The following is a 15150-nucleotide window of genomic DNA, read 5'->3' as shown; positions in this document are numbered from 1 at the left end:
CCTGATGACTGATGCAACTTTTCTCCCCCTTTTCATCATTTATTTTTATATGTAGTTTATATGTAGATTTGATTTAATATAACCTGTGTTTTAAACAAGTAGGCTTGTTTTACCCGTTGCAAAGGTATGAATAATAGATGCTCTTCAGTAGACACCTTCAACTACTCTGACGTTGAGCCACTGGATTTTATGCAGTATAACGACTAGTTGAAAGCAGCAGAAGGCTCAAATGGTCATTTAAAATTAATGAATACATCTAAATGCAGTAGAACATCACAAAATGCAGGTTAAAAATCCAAAATGATCAGTGCGTACTATTGTTTTCTCATTATTAGGTTGTGTAATTTGTTTTTTAATCCACACCATGCCCCATCGTCTTCTAAAAAAACATACAGAGATACTACAGAGCAAAAAAGATGCAATTTAAAATGAAATTACTTCAAAACTGTTGTTTTTATTATTTTTTAAAAAACTTTATTTAAAAAGTTCTGTTTTGTATTTATATAGACATACACTCACATGTACAAACATACTGCACTCACATAAACGTTACTCCACATTTTAACCACCCAGTATTCCTCCCTGCCTGCGCTGGGAATAAATAAAAGTAGCACAATAAAATAGGAAAATAAGTATAATACAAATAGTGAATACATTAAGAGAAAAGTCCAGTGTATAGACATTAGTTGGTTCCTTTACATATTCAATACATTTGTCATAGGACCTACTCAGTGTACATCTCATTCAGTTCAACAGACAACGGTTTGAGCTCAGTTTTCATGTTTTGAACTTCTAGTTTACTTCAACTGAAGATCAATTTTACAACAGACCATGTAGCACTGTGTTAATAAGAATCCATCTTTTTGTAGGGATAGGGTATTAAGACTGTTTGCTATCTTTGGGTAGGTACAGTAGACAGTGAAATAGAAGTTGGCTCGTCGGTGAGAATGTTATCACAATGAATTGGTTAAAAGAAATGAAGAAACCAGGGTGGTGAAATGCTTTAAAATGTGTCTGAATGTGACTTTTAGTATATTGTGTTGGTCTGTAGCTCTTTCTGCGGTACAAAGAGGCAGCAAGCGTCTTCTACAGTGTCCTGTAGTCTCCATTGCAACGCCCCCATGTGGCTGCAGCCAGAATGTGCATGCTTTGTGACTGTTGGTTTGCTGAGATATATTTATTTATCACGGAAGTGTGTACTTATTATACACATTATTTCATACAGATGTATACCTAAAGAGCTGCTCTGTTAAAATCACTCTCCATTGGGAGATATGCCTTGTTTGAGGGTCGCTCAGCAATAGTTGGACCTAAGGGGGGGCATGTGTTGTTTTATTCTCCCTCTCTTATTCAGATTTCTGTGAACCTTCACTTTCTAACCATTTTCTAATCCTTGTGATTTTCAGGCTTTATTCACACAGACACCTCTCAAATGGTAAGTCCATGGAAGGAAGCAATAATTCAGTATAAATATATGAATATTATACTTAGAAGAGCTTAAAATATACATTTGTTCATGACAATGTGGTAAAGAAATGAAAAGAGGACATTTCCCACTGAAAGAACAACTAAAGAGATTCACTTCACTAGATCATCGTCATTTCAATGTTTGTATTTATCTTTATATTTGCATGTGTGAAAATATTTAGCTCCCAGGCACAAATGCTGCACATAGATTGTTTCATTAGAGGTCAACAGACAGCCATTTGCAGTGAAAAGTCAGTATTGTGTACTTCACTAGTGATTACGTGTGTGACAAAATGAGAAACCCAGCAGCCCCACCACCAGATGATGTCACCTCCGTCACTCACCATCTTCAACTTCATCATCCTTTCTCCATTTGGCTTCCCTCAGTTATCTTTTCACATTTATTTTTTATCCTTGTATTAACTTTTGGGGTGCAAGATCTCCTTTGCTGGAGTATATTTCAGCTCCTCACCAAAATAAGTTATTAATAATTTAACAGGGGCATTTATTACTGGCTGTTGTATCGTCTAATAAGTTTTAAATATTAGTCAGTCTTCCATAAAGGGCAGAGTTAGCTATCTTATACTACGGTCTGACTTTCCAAACCAAATCTGGCAACACAAGTTCGACATTTTAACTTAATTGCTTTATGACTCAGAGTTAGAGAAGAAACTGATACCACTCTTGTGTACATACAATAAATATGAAGCCACTGCTTAACTATTGAAAGGTACACTGTAATAATTTTTGTATTTTGTCTATTTCTCCTTTTTTCCGATTTTTTATGCTCAGCTAAACTAACCAGCTGCTGGCTGTAGCTTCATATGACAGTGAAATCCATCTTCTCCTCTAACTCTCGGCAAGAAAGCAGATAAGCCTATTTCACAATATTAATATTAATGGCTTATTGCTGACTGAAGTGAAAACAAAACACTATTGCATTTATGTCTTAATCCATGTGTGTCAATTATAAAGTATGGCTTGTTTTAGTGTTTTTAAAATGTGTTTAATGATTCCAACTTTCCGCAGGATGCTGCAGGAGAATCTGGCCTCAGCCTCTCCTTCATTATGCCCTTACTGCTCTACGTCTCTTTGAAGGCCGAGGACCATCGGACCGCCATCTACTGCTGGGATGAAAAGGTAATGTCCATCATAAAGAAACAACTATGTCCAAGAGATTTGTTATTTAGTGGGAAGTCCTCTACTAAAAATCTGAACTGCTCGTGTGAACATAGATTCTCTTTTAGTCAAGTGAACCTAAGTTTGTTTTCCACAACTTTAAGGGAGACCGCCATGAAAACTTTGTGACACAAGCACATCACACAAGTTGCTATTTGACTTGTTTACCTGTTTTCATCATTACAGTTTATTTTTTTAACACCTCAGATTGGCCCGGTGCCTCAGTGGTTTAGAAGTGTTACTTTATACAACAGGCTCCTCTGCTAATGAGACATTAACATTGTTTTTGCTGCTGGGCGAGAAGCTGTAATTTGCTCTCAGAGGTATTACTCTTTGTGTCTGTGTACAACAACAAATCATACCACAAGAAAAAGTGCATGTGTTTGTGTGCATGATAAATGTTACAGCTGTTGTATATTATAGGTGACTAATTATATTTAAAACTGGCATTAAAATGGACTATCCATATTATCTGCAAAAAATATATATTGTATACACAGAAGAATTAGAGGAATCTTTCCAGAGTTCCCAGAATTACAGGATGAGATATTAAAACAACATGACAAAAGAAATATGATTAAGAAACTTTGTTTTTCTAAAGCTTAAGTGGAAATCCATTTTCATAATTATTCGTCTGGAGTCCAATATGGTTTCTTAATTTTGCTGAATGTGTATTAATGAGCCAGCAGTATTAGTTTCTATCAGTTTGATGGTGCATTCACTGGTCACTGATGTCATATAATTTCTCTATTTTATGTTTGTATTATTGTATTCGTCTGGTAATGAAGCCAGCCGACCATTTCCATCCCTTTATTGTGACTAATAGTTTCATTTTCACAGCTAATGTAAGTTTTTTAAAGTCTACACAGCTGCGCTCTCATTCAAAAGTAACATTTGCAATAAAAGGAAAAACAATATTTTGTTATTTACATTATCTTAGTTATGAAAACTGTTTGGAAGTGTTGAAGCTGTGGGAGAAAACCTCTTCATCATCTGACTGTGTGGCTCATTTATTTGTGTTTGATGGTTGCAGGGAGTTGACACGCTCTGTGGGAACTATGGAAAAGTCTCCTATCTTTGTCATTTAATGAACACTATACAATCCTCCACCTTCCTCGTGGTATGATTTGTTGTTGACTTGTTTAGACTAGATATGTGGCTTCAATGGAGGACATCTGGGAAGAATAGGAATGTGACACAGACCAACTGAGTGAACATCTCTGTGCTGAAGCCCTTTGAGGCCTTTTTTGTATCATAAAAAGAGTTAAAAAGACTACTTTGTGGCAGAGATGTTCGTCTGAACTGTTATCTGTGTTATCTGTGAGTGAATAACAAGCAGTTGGCTACTTTGGTGTTTAGAAAGTGACGTTTTAGAGCATTTGCACTGAACTGCTTTGTTAGCTCATCACAAAATGTATTAGATATGTAAATTAGGAAAATGAGTTGACCATTGTGGACATCAGATCCAGAATATTTTTTTTAAGGACACACCTACAGGGGATCACAACAAACTTACATACTCTATCTTCTCTCCAATAAGATCTGCTCCCACTAGAAGAAAATGATAAAAATACAGACGGGGAAATGTATGAAAAGTTCCCTAAACAGGGAATAATAATAAAAATATTGGCTAATTGATTTATTCCACCACGGTACCACAAATTCTGATTATTATTCCAATGACTGTAGACTTTGTTTTATTTCATACACCAGGGTTGGTTTGAATGTGTGCACCACGGTTCAACTTGAAATTAACGCAACTCAAACTCTGATGATTTATTTTGTAGAGGACGCGGTCTGTGGGAACCGTGGAAGAGTACAGGGTCAGAGAGGATCTACTGTTCTTAACTCGAATAATTTATCATGTGCATCTTGTTGACTTCAAAACAAGGGTTATTAATGAGTGTAGAAACACATGGACTGTTGACTCTGAAAGAAAACAAACTAATTAAAATGTAATGTTTCATGTTAATCTTAAACAAGGATAAATAAAGTTCTCAGTTCAACTAAAATGATTACATAATAACGATTAACTCCTCTTACCAAATCTACAGGTTAACGAGTCAGCGGCCCCTAAAGGAGGAGTGACAAAGAGCCAATCAGCGATGAGGAAAACACAGGAAGTGAGGTAGACTTCTCTCATTCCTGCTTCATCAAGAGGAGAGGAAAACAAGATGAAGAACTGGAGTTCGTTGTGACTTTTATAAGGTCAGCCAAACACAAACAAACAAACAAACTAGTTAACAGGTACACAGCTAGGATCATCAGGTAGCAGCACCTTATCTCAGCGAGTTACACCTGAGGATTACAAGTCACTGGTTCGTTGTTGTTGTATTTATTGTTCATGTTGCTGAAGGGAAAACTGAAAAACATCAGCAGATTATCTCACTGAGCTATTATTGATGGATTTTTTTTAAAGCACTAATACCTGTGACGTCCATAAATTTGCAGGAGAAAAGTTAAAAGCCTCAGCAGGAATAGCTCAGGAAGATAAGCAGCTGATGTGGTTGATACCAGAGGTTGAGGGTTCAAATCCAAACACATGTGTTGTGAGACTTTTGAAGGTTTCTCCTCAGTGATGTGAACAACAAATACAACTACAAAGCAGCAAATTACCAGCCTGAGGTATAGCTCAGTGAGATAAGGAGCTGCAAAAGGATGATCCAAGGTTACATTTTGTGTGTTCTCTCCTCAAAGAGATCAAGAAAAGTAACAACTGACACAGACTGTACTGTCAGTGGTACTGTCTGTGAATAAGCAGATGATTGTCTGATTGGAAGTGGGGTTCGAGCCTTGCTCAACTCTGAATTATGAAGTCAGATGTTTGTAGAAACAAGTCAAAAGCTGTTAGAAACCCAGACTGTCTTATATCAAATAGTGCAGAGTGTTAGAAGAGTGATCAGGAGACCAGAGGTTGTGTGTTCGATTCTCTTATGAGGCTGAGTGAATTTTGTGGTCCAGCAGCCAAAGTAAAATGATAAAAGCGCCCGGAGAAGGAGTTATAGTATGAAGGGAGCTTGGTGGCGCAGTGTGCATGGGAGTGGCCAGAATGCAGAGGTGTCTGGTTCAAGGCTCGCTCGGCGCCGGATGCCAGGTTCCTGGAGTGTCACCCCGCTGCAGAGGGAGAGGAGGGGGCCGTGTCCCCTCCCGGGTTTCCAGAGAGACAAATGCAGGGGGTTATGGATTTTAAAATAATTTTATTCAACATTAACATGCATAACACCCATCTTCCCAAAGAAGTCGTCTTTGTGGATCACCCCTCCCCTCCACAATGAAGTCTTCTTAGACTTCATTGTGGAGGGGAGGGGTGATCCAGGAAGCAGAACCTGAGAGAGAGAGAGAGAGAGAGAGAGAGAGAGAGAAAAAAAAGTTAGTACAGACATTAGTACACACTTATTAAACACTGCTATATTAAATTAAATTAGACACGACTATATTATACTATATTACATTAAACACTTATTAAATTAGACACTATTATATTAAATTTAATTAAATTAAACTAGACATTATATTATATTATATTACATTAAACACTTATATTATATAAAATTGAATTAGACACTACTATATTATATTACATTAAACACTATTATATTATGTTATATACAATTAAATTAAATTAGACACTACTATATTATATTCAATTAAATTTAATTACATTAGAGACTATTATATTATATTATATTATATTAGACACTATTATATTATATTATATTATATTAAACTATATTAGACACTATTATATTATATTATATCATATTAGACACTACTACATATACAAGAATAATGTAAGATACATACCACAGCATCGCAGTGGAAGACGGTTACAGCAGCGTGTCCGGGGTTCTGGTTGGGAGCGATGGGATTTGGGTTACAGGAGCCTGAGGGTCCAGAATTTCCTTAATTTCTGTGAAAACAACCAAAGGAAATAGTTAATATTAATAGTTAGTAAGAGTTAAAACAAGTAACTGCAGCTTGAGCTCCCAGAAACCAAAGCAGAGCACAATAAGAACACTTACTGAGGTTGGATTTCACCCCACGGACCTCTCCAATATCTGTAATTTACACACAGTCAATATATCAACAGTTAGTATTTAATCAGTTAGTGAATAATAACATAAACTCTGTAAAGCGGACTTACCTGAAGACTCTTCTGTGTTTCCTGCAGGCCGTGTCAACAGCAGTCCTCCTGTAACTCTGGACATCAGCCTTCAAACCTGTAAGACACACAGTCAGTGGTTGCAGCTTTGTGTAGATTACAGTGAAACAACAAACATTTATAGGATTCAGTCACATTTATAATCAACATTAAGACTAGAAAGTGGACCAACCTGAAGACTCTTCCATAGTTCCCACAGAGCCTCAGCAGCAGTCCTCCTGCAGCCATCAGACACACAATAAAGTCTAATTATTGACAGAGCAACAAACAAACAATCAATATATCCAAAGATCCACAAACAGTCACTTTGTTTGTCTTTGTTGTTCGAGACGCTGTTCGCTTGTCGCTTTCACTGAACGCTCATCAACAGGTGGCGTTGATTTCCTCTGACAATAACAGCAAGAAAACAACAACAACGACTGTTTCAAAGGTAATGTTCATTCTCACAATAAGCTCTCATTGTCACCTTAATGTAACTCGAGTGAATTTGACCGATTGTTTGTTTGTTTAGCTGTTAGTCAGCCAGCAACAGACGCAGCGACCCTGTATTTGTTTGTTTGTGTTTGTTTGTGTGGCCGTTCAGCCTCTGACTGACCTTCTAACTCACAACAAACTCCAGTTCTTCGTCTTATGTCCTCTTTTCTTCTTCCTCTCGTCCTCCAAACGTCTCCATGAAGCAGATATTCCCGGTATTCCCTCTCTAGTCCACAATGACTCTCCACCAGGGAACAGACTCTCCACCGGGCTGCTCAGGCGAACTGACGCCATGACGGAAAGTTCGCGGTCATCTCCGGATACTTGAACCTGTTTCATGAAGACGTTTAGAGGACGAGAGGAAGAAGGAGAGACAATAAAAGAGTTTCTGTGAGTTATAAGGTCAGTCAGAGGCGGAACAGCCACAGAAACAAACAAACAAACAAACACAGGGTCGCCGCGTCTGTAGTTAACGACGTCAGCTAGCGAACACCTATGCTTACAGTTGTTGACTATAAACAAACAAACATCGGTCAAACTCCTGATAATGAACATTACCTTTTAAACAGTCGTTGTTGTTGTTTTCTTGCTGTTATTGTCAGAGGAAATCAACGCCACCTGTTGATGAGCATTCAGTGAAAGCGACAAGCGAACAGCGTCTCGAACAACAAAGACAAACACAGTGACAATGAAGCTGCTGGTAGTTCAATGGCTGCTGTTTGTTGTTGTTGTTGTTGTTGTTGTTTCCTCGCTGTGTGAGAATATCAGAGATCGATTAAGGTCATTATCCACTGTCATTGTCTCACTGACTGATCAAACAGTGTAACGTTGCTCTTGTGGAGCAGTACCGGCAGTAACACTGAAACCGGGCCAGCTGTGTGTGATTGACCTTTATTGGAGCCAATAAGATCTGCTGCCACTAGAGGGTCTGATTATTATTGATTATTGGCTCATTGAATTATTCTACTACAGTATCTGGCAGGAACATGGTGACAATATCTTTGTTTTCCTTTTGTTGTGATACAATTGGCCTCAAAGTCTCACTATTCTTCCAATAATTGTACAGATTCTAGACACCAGTGTCATCTTTAAAACAGCTTTTCCTTCTTTGATTTTTAAAGACTTTATTAGATATTAAATGTCACTATTTCTGTTTATTTTCTATTTCCCAAGGGAAGAAAACATGTAAAAATATTAAAATATATATGAACGTGAAAATAATTCAAAATGAAATGAAAGATAATCAAATAAAAACTGGGATGCAAAAATCATCATTCCCACTAACTGTTCCTATTGCAATTGTAAAATCTGTTGCGATTAATACGATCAATATAATATAATATATCATGAATATGCCATTTAATGAATGCAACCTGATGATTTATTCTGTGTTTGATGGTTGCAGGAGGACTGCTGCTGACACGCTCTGTGGGAACTATGGAAACTATAGGCTCTATTATTTTATTATATATCTTAGGCTCTTGTTATATTTCTATTTCCTATCTGTAACTGAATCCTATAAAAAGTTGGTTCCACCTTGTCCTTACAAACCTAATTTATTCCAAAACCCTCTGCTTCTCATCCAGATCAGCCAAGAACCGGCAGACACCGTTGTCCACGTCTTGGCTCAAGGGACTCGAGTGTTTGTGAACTACTAAAGAGTCTTCAGGTAAGTCCACTTTCCAGTTTTAATGTTGGTGAACATTCATATCAGTACTAGTAACCATTCATGAGTGAGACAGATTTAAAAAAAATCTTATTTTTTTTATGAATAAATAAAATTATTAAATAAATAACTGACTCCACTTGCTTTCTTGTCAAGAGTTATGAGTTATACGTGAACGTTTATCAGTAATCAACAATAAGTTATTGAACTACTTTGATATTAACTCGTGTTAAGTGTTTTATAGTGTTGCAGTTCATTTATTTTGCATAAACATATTGGTAACAATTACATACAACATCTTCTACACAAACTGAAATGTGACGAAAAGTCAACTAAATGTTCAAAAATATGTCAGCTACAAAATTGGAATTTTTACATTTGATGCAACACAGCAGAATAAGGTTAAAATAACAAGGATCAGATATAAAGTAATAAAAAACATGTCTTTCAGCTACTTAAGTGTATATATATATGAATAAAAACAGGTTGAAAAACCTATTAATTATTATTATCCATAATTGTCTGTTCTCTCCCGAGGTTGGTTTCAATGTGTGCACCGTGGATTAAATGAACACAACTCAAAGTTCTGATGATTTATTGTGTTCGAGGGTTGCAGGAGGACGCGGTCCGACACCTGGGGAAGTTACTCTGACAGAAAACAGACTACAGATTATTCTTGTAGAAATAAAGTTCTCAGTTAAAGCATTAGTGTTGGCTCAAAGTGTTGCATGTTGGGGAAAAGTCAGAAACAGTCAAACAGTCAATCCTCTGAACAAAGTTTATTTTCCCCCCCAAAAAAACAAAAACAGATGTTGACTCTGAAAGAAGAAAAACAATAACAAAATAATTAGTTAAATAAAGTTTTCAGTTGAACTGAAATGGACACAGTAAGAACCTAAAAGGGACTCAAACTCCCAGATCCAGGTCTTCAATGTAGACCTGTCAGTGTCTTATCTCACTGAGCTATGCTTAAAGTTGAACCTGTGTATGTTGTTGTATTTGTTGTATTTCACACTGAAGGAGAAAACATTGAAAATGGTCAAAACACCATCTGGTTTTGAACCCTCAATCTCTGAGTGTGGAGAACCAACTGTGACAACTCTTCACTCATTGAGCTATTTGTTGGGACAGTTGAGTTGAACTCGTTGTTGCTTTTCTTTACATTTTTGAGGAGAAAACACAGAAAAGTGTCATCAGAAGATAAATTGGATTGGGTCCCTCTGCTTTAGATCATCAGGTAGCAGCACCTTATCTCAGTGAGCTACACCTGAGGGTTGTATTCATGGGTTTGTTGTCATATTTATTATTCATGTTGCTGAAGTAAATGCTTAAAGATCTCAGAAAAGGTTGTCCTGGATTTGAACCTTCCAACTCAGGAATGAACATAAGCTACTTATCTCACTGAGCTATTTCTACAGGTGTTTTTTTTTTCAAAGTAGTAATACCTGTGACGTCCATAAATGCATAGGATAGATAGACTTTATTAATTCTTCAAATTGGGTCGTCGTAGCAGCCAGGTACATTGGTATTTGCAGATACACAAACATGCTGTTGAAACATTTATCTTTTTATTTTTCACCAAACAACAGTGCAACATCTGCACCGCTGCTTGTTAGCTTGTCCAGTAATGTGTGTGTGCGTGGGGGGGGGGTTGTCCAGGATTGCCAGCATCCTCTCCTCCACCACCTCCTCCAGGGTGACAAGCTTCGAGCCAACAACAGACTCTGCCTTCTTAATGAGTTTGTTCAGTCTGTTGGCCTCCTTTGCCTTGATGCCCGCACCCCAGGACACCGCAGCAAAGAAGATGGTGCTCGCCACAACAGACTGATAAACACAAACATTGAAGGACCTGAGCCTCCACAGGAAGTAACGTCGGCTCAGGCCCTTCTTATAAACCAGTTTATAGACCAGTCCAGTTTGTTGTCCAGTGTGACATGCTGACAGGAGAGGGCAGGGGCTTGTTCCTCCAAAGCAGCACTGTTGTACCTGAGCTCCATTATAGTTCATATAACCCCAGGGTTGTCTGTCCAGTGTAAAACATAAACGAAATGTAGTAAAAGTAAATCAAAGAATTATAAAAAAAAAACTCATCAGCAGGAATAGCTCAGTAAGATGAGCAGCTGATGTGGTTGATACCTGAGGTTGAGGGTTCAAATCCAAACATGTGTTGTGAGATTTTTAAAGGTTTCTCCTCAGGGATGTAAACAATAAATACAACTACGAAGCAGTACATTACCAACTTGAGGTATAGCTCAGTGAGATAAGGTGCTGTTAAAAGATGATCCAAGGTTATATTCTGTGTGCTCTCTCCTCAAAGAGGTCAAGAAGAGAGATAGAGGCAGGGGGTTATGGATTTTAAAATAATTTTATTGAGGATTAACACCCACAACACACATCAGAACAGTTGGGTGGCCCCTCCTTGCTGTGCGAGTTGGAGATCATCAGCCGGACACCTTCCTCTCCACAATGAAGTCTTTCACAAAGATATGTTTGGTGTTCAGTTGTCTAAAGGAAAGAGTAAAAAAAGTCAGAGAAAAAGAGCTGCAGCGTCTCAGATCAAATAGCTCAAGGTGTTAAACGACTGTGTGGAACTTCGGAGATTGTGGGTTCAAACCTTTGACGTTGTGAACTTTCAAAGTCAACCCCAAGAAGAAGACTGAAAGCCTCTAAGAAACAAGAAACAAGGAAGAAGTGTCTGCGTACACATAGCGCAGTGTGTTAGTAGGCTAATGGACATGGGTCGATTCCCTTATGAGGCTCAGTGAATTTTAAAGTCCAGCGCCCCAAAGTGAAGAAATAAAAACGGCCAGAGAGCAGGTTCTAGTGCGAAGGGGGCTCGGTGGCGTGGTGGCTTCGTCTCGTGACCGTAGGGTCGGCCAGTGGAGGAACCGCTGGTTCGAATACCACCCGGCCGGTTCCTGGACTATCGATCCCACGGCGGTGGGTGAGGGAGGGGGCCTTGTCCCCTCCCGATGCGCCGGAGAGATCAAAGCAGGGGGTTATCGGACACAGAGCCACGAGCGGCTGAAATTTTGCTCAAATGTTTGAAGCTTTTTACGTAACTGTGAGGGAGAGGGGGTTGGCGGACGCCGCCACAAGTGCATTTTCGGCAAGAAATTGATGACGTCAGAGCTCCCCTAGTGGCATACGAAGCTACTGCAGTGGTCAGAATCGACCATTTGTCACTGAATCCTTGCCCACACACAGCAGCCATTTGGATTATCCCAATACTGGGGTCCAATCTGTATTTGAAAACAGGAGATTAAGATATATGGGGAATTTGAAAACTCTAAGGTGATGGATGTTGTAACTAATCCGATAATCTGAATCTGAATTAAAAACTACTGGCAGCACTTTGGGTGCTGGGTTCCTGGAGTGTCACCCCGCTGCAGAGGGAGAGGAGGCGGCCGTGTTCTCTCCCGGGTTTCCAGAGAGACAAAAGCAGGGGGTTATGGATTTTAAAATAATTTTATTGAACATTAACAAGCAAAACACCCCATAACAACCCTCTCTCCCCTCCCCCTCCAGGAAGTCTTCTTTGTGGAAAACCCCAACTGCTGGAGGAGGGGAGAGAGTGAGAGAGAGAGAGAGAGAGAGAGTAGAAGAGAAGCACAGTTAGTACCAAGTTATCTTCCAGCACACAACACTACTATATTACATTACATTATTAATATTATTATTAGACACTATTATATTATATTAGACACTGCTATATTAAATTAGACACTATTATATTATATTATATTAAATTATATTAGACACTATTATATTATATTATATTAGACACTATTATATTACATTATATTATATTAGACACTATTATATTATATAATATTATATTATATTAGACACTGCTATATTAAATTAGACACTATTATATTATATTAAATTATATTAGAGACTATTATATTATATTAAATTATATTAGACACATATTATATTAGACACTATTATATTATATTATATTATATTAGACACTACTATATTATACTATATTAAATTAAATTAAATTAGACACTATTATATTATATACTACTATATTATATTATACTATATTATAATAAATTTAATTAGACACTATTATATTATATTACATTATATTAGACACTACTAGATTATATTATACTATATTATATTAAATTAAATTAAACACTATTATATTATATTACATTATAATATATTAAATTAAATTAGACACTACTCTATTATACTATATTACATTAAACACTATTATATTATATTACATTATATTAGACACTACTAGATTATATTATACTATATTATATTAAATTAAATTAAACACTATTATATTATATTACATTATATTAGACACTACTAGATTATATTATACTATATTATATTAAATTAAATTAAACACTATTATATTATATTACATTATATTATATTAAATTAAACACTACTCTATTATACACTCCTATATTAAATTAAATTAGACACTACTATATTATATTAGACACTACTACATATACAAGAATAATGTAAGATACATACCGCAGCATCGCAGTGGAAGACGGTTACAGCAGCGTGTCCGGGTTCTGGTTGGGAGCGATGGGATTTGGGTTACAGAATTTCCTTAATTTCTGTGTAAACAACCAAAGGAAATAGTTAATATTAATAGTTAGTAAGAGTTAAAACAAGTAACTGCAGCTTGAGCTCCCAGAAACCAAAGCAGAGCACAATAAGAACACTTACTGAGGTTGGATTTCACCCCACGGACCTCTCCAATATCTGTAATTTACACACAGTCAATATATCAACAGTTAGTGTTTAATCAGTTAGTGAATAATAACATAAACTCTGTAAAGCGGACTTACCTGAAGACTCTTCTGTGTTTCCTGCAGGCCGTGTCAACAGCAGTCCTCCTGTAACTCTGGACATCAGCCTTCAACCTGTAAGAACCTATTATACACTGTCGACTTCATATTTTTTTTCCTATTTGTCAAAATCCAGCATTAAAACCTTAAAGCTTAAACTCAAACCCACAACCTAAAGACTGACACACAGTCAGTGGTTGCAGCTTTGTGTAGATTACAGTGAAACAACAAACATTTATAGGATTCAGTCACATTTATAATCAACATTAAGACTAGAAAGTGGACCAACCTGAAGACTCTTCCATAGTTCCCACAGAGCCTCAGCAGCAGTCCTCCTGCAGCCATCAGACACACAATAAAGTCTAGTTATTGACAGAGCAACAAACAAACAATCAATATATCCAAAGATCCAGAAACAGTCACTTTGTTTGTCTTTGTTGTTCGAGACGCTGTTCGCTTGTCGCTTTCACTGAACGCTCATCAACAGGTGGCGTTGATTTCCTCTGACAATAACAGCAAGAAAACAACAACAACGACTGTTTAAAAGGTAATGTTCATTCTCACAATAAGCTCTCATTGTCACCTTAATGTAACTCGAGTGAATTTGACCGATTGTTTGTTTGTTTAGCTGTTAGTCAGCCAGCAACAGACGCAGCGACCCTGTATTTGTTTGTTTGTGTTTGTTTGTTTGTGTTTGTTTGTGTGGCCGTTCAGCCTCTGACTGACCTTCTAACTCACAACAAACTCCAGTTCTTCGTCTTATGTCCTCTTTTCTTCTTCCTCTCGTCCTCCAAACGTCTCCATGAAGCAGATATTCCCGGTATTCCCTCTCTAGTCCACAATGACTCTCCACCAGGGAACAGACTCTCCACCGGGCTGCTCAGGCGAACTGACGCCATGACGGAAAGTTCGCGGTCGCTCCGGATACTTGAACCTGTTTCATGAAGACGTTTAGAGGACGAGAGGAAGAAGGAGAGAGTTATAAGGTCAGTCAGACACAAACAAACACAGGGTGTTTTAAACAGTTGTTGTTGTTGTTGTTGTTGTTGTTGTTTTCCTGTTGTTATTGTCAGATGAAATCAACGCCACCTGTTGATGAACATTCAGTGAAAGCGACAAGCGAACAGCCTCTCGAACAACAAAGACAAACACAGTGACAATGAAGCTGCTGGTAGTTCAATGGCTGCTGTTTGTTTGTTTGTTTGTTTGTTTGTTTGTTGTTTCCTCGCTGTGTGAGAATATTAAAGATCGATTAAGGTCATTATCCACTGTCATTGTCTCACTGACTGATCAAACAGTGTAACGTTGCTCTTGTGGAGCAGTACCGGCAGTAACACTGAAACCGAGCCAGCTGTGTGTGATTGACC

The 15150-nt window shown here is 37.5% G+C and overlaps 2 long non-coding RNA genes across 6 annotated transcripts; both read right to left on the bottom strand.

Moving 5' to 3' along the window:
- Positions 1 to 4834: 4834 nt before the first annotated feature.
- Positions 4835 to 15137, bottom strand: LOC127378562 (uncharacterized). Of its 5 annotated transcripts, none has more exons than XR_007888076.1 (7): positions 14873 to 15137; positions 14510 to 14717; positions 14073 to 14118; positions 13784 to 13858; positions 6669 to 6704; positions 6451 to 6556; positions 4835 to 5972 (listed from the first exon to the last, which is right to left on the bottom strand). It is a non-coding gene; the product is annotated as an uncharacterized LOC127378562 (long non-coding RNA). The 5 variants fall into 5 exon arrangements; XR_007888077.1 differs by lacking the exons at positions 4835 to 5972; positions 6451 to 6556; positions 6669 to 6704; positions 14873 to 15137 and adding exons at positions 11255 to 11453; positions 11563 to 12505; positions 13461 to 13549; positions 13662 to 13697 and having other exon boundaries at positions 14510 to 14864; XR_007888075.1 differs by lacking the exons at positions 6669 to 6704; positions 14873 to 15137 and adding an exon at positions 13662 to 13697 and having other exon boundaries at positions 14510 to 14786.
- LOC127378564 (uncharacterized) lies at positions 6977 to 8144 on the bottom strand. Its single transcript, XR_007888079.1, has 3 exons — positions 7841 to 8144; positions 7404 to 7612; positions 6977 to 7026 (listed from the first exon to the last, which is right to left on the bottom strand). It is a non-coding gene; the product is annotated as an uncharacterized LOC127378564 (long non-coding RNA).
- Positions 15138 to 15150: the final 13 nt, after the last annotated feature.

Source organism: Dicentrarchus labrax, unplaced genomic scaffold (genome assembly GCF_905237075.1).
Source record: "Dicentrarchus labrax unplaced genomic scaffold, dlabrax2021, whole genome shotgun sequence".
Lineage (NCBI taxonomy): Eukaryota > Metazoa > Chordata > Actinopteri > Moronidae > Dicentrarchus > Dicentrarchus labrax.
Note: the sequence above shows the minus strand (reverse complement) of the source record. Positions and strands in the feature narration are given on the sequence as shown.